A 2,565-nucleotide genomic window follows, 5' to 3' on the forward strand; every position below is an offset into this window, starting at 1 on the left:
CTCAAAAATAAAAATAAATATATACTCTGTAAAACCAAATTAAATTCACATGAAAATAAGAGTAGTGAATACGTACACGTCTTTATTATTAGTTGTAGTTGTATATTATCCCACTACTTATATGTTTTTTCCATGGGTGTTAATTCATAATAATTTACAGAAAGATCCATGTTTCGAGACAGAGACAACTATAACTTCTAACGAAAAAATAAACTAAAAAATTTAAGGTAAGTTAGATGTTCTTGACAGAACCGTCACATGTAGACACTCATGGCATTTTATCCACAAACTTGATCAACCTTTTGTTTACTTTATATTTGAGATAACATGCATTAATCAACAATTATTTTTTTCTATTAAAAATGTTAATTTTTTTAATACTTTACTGATCTTCTAACATAGCACAACTAAACCAATTTAACAAGGGAATTTGCATGCCGACGAGCCGTACCTCAAATGGCAGGCATTTGACCCCCTCCTCTTGCCAATTTTTGACGAGTCGTCGCCACGTTATTAACATGTGCATGTATACATGGACCTTCAGCCACCTAATTTCTATTCTTATTTCTTTGGGTGTTCAGTGTGTCAAAAAGAATATACACAGATAGCTGATACATACCTCTTTAAAAGAATAATTTTAAAATGATATGTTTATTGTTGGTGGATCTCAACTCAAGTAGAAATGTAGAATCCACAAGTTTTTTTTTTTTTTAAAAAAAATAGCTATAAGTCACGTGGGTTAAAAAGAGAGAGTTTTTACTTTTGGAAAAGAAAGAAAAGAAACAGAGTTCGAGAGAGGATGATATGGAGGATAAGGAAAAGGAAAAAGAAAAAAAAGGAAAAAGAATCCTCTAATTTTACATATATTAAATTGATAAATTTATTTTATTTTTTATAAAATTTTAATATGTTGTTTTTGGTATAAAAATGAATATTAGGGATCAATAGAGTAATTAAACTTTTATTATTTATATTGTCTTTTTTTTTATTTGATTTGAGATATTCACTTTGTGAAGGATTTATGTTAATTTTATCAGTTTTGATGATGGATTGTATTGATTGTTGAGATACTCTAGTACTACTAGAAAAACTAATTGTATACACATTATTTAATAGTAGAAGATTTTGCTGAACTAGGTCTCGTAAATTTTTTACCCGTCTTTTGGAGATTTTTCTATGATAAAATTCTGGTGTTTTATTATTGTAATTTCTATTATTGTATTTGCTTCTTAGAGTATTTTTAGTATTGTCTATTTAATTATACAGGTTGTGAAAAAATTATTTTTGGTGTTTTCGGTGTCAGGTAAGTTCTTGTTTGAATTTCAAATTTTTTCAATAAAGTGGTATTCAGAGGTTTGATTGTTTATTTCTATGCTGATTAAAAAGAGAAAAATATTTAGGAGCCAAATATAGTAAAATTAAATTCCAAAAATTATTCAATTTAAAAGACCCTCATGGAAGATATGTTATATAGCAAGGATTTGTATGATCTTGTCTAAAAGTACTAAATTCGATGCTGAATAGAAGAAGTTGAATCGGAAGGTAGTTTATTTGATTAAGCAGTGGCTTGATTTCAATGTGTATTCACATGTTGACTGGTGCGCAGAAATTGTGACGATTCTATTCCTTGGTAACGGCGCTGAAAACTTTATACGCACGTTCATAATCTTAATTCTTTGTCACAACTTCGCCCAACTGACCAGCAAGTGCACTGGGTCGTCCAAGTAATAAACCTTACGTGAGTAAGGGTCGATCCCATGGAGATTGTCGGCTTGAAGCAAGCTATGGTCACCTTGTAAATCTCAGTCAGGCGGATTCAAATGGATATAGAGTTTTAATAATTAAAAGATAAATAAAACATAAACTAGGATAGAGATACTTATGTAATTCATTAGTGAGAATTTCAGATAAGCGTATAGAGATGCTTTCGTTCCTCTGAACCTCTGCTTTCCTGCTGTCTTCATCCAACCATTCCTACTCCTTTCCATGCCAAGCTTTATGTAGGGCATCACCGTTGTCAATGGCTACATCCCATTCTCTCTGTGAAAATGGTCCAATGTGCTGCCACTGCATGGCTAATCATCTGTCGGTTCTCGATCATACTGGAATAGGATTTACTATCCTTTTGCGTCTGTCACTACGCCCAGCACTTGCGAGTTTGAAGCTCGTCATAGCCATCCCTTCCCAGATCCTACTCGGAATACCACAGACAAGGTTTAGACTTTCCGGATCTCAAGAATGGCCATCCATGGGTTCTAACTTATACCACGAAGATTCTAATATCTCGGACTCGGTCCCCAGTATTAGATATCTAAGAGATATTCATTCTAGCTTGTTTGCATATAGAACGGAAGTGTTTGTCAGGCACGCGTTCATAAGTGAGAATGATGATGAGCGTCACATAATCATCACATTCATCATGTTCTTGGGTGCGAATGGATATCTTAGAATAGGAATAAGCTTGAATTGAATAGAAAAACAGTAGTACTTTGTATTAATTAATGAGGAACAGCAGAGCTCCACACCTTAATTTATGGTGTGTAGAAACTCTACCGTTTGAAAATA

Source organism: Arachis ipaensis, chromosome B07 (genome assembly GCF_000816755.2).
Source record: "Arachis ipaensis cultivar K30076 chromosome B07, Araip1.1, whole genome shotgun sequence".
Lineage (NCBI taxonomy): Eukaryota > Viridiplantae > Streptophyta > Magnoliopsida > Fabales > Fabaceae > Arachis > Arachis ipaensis.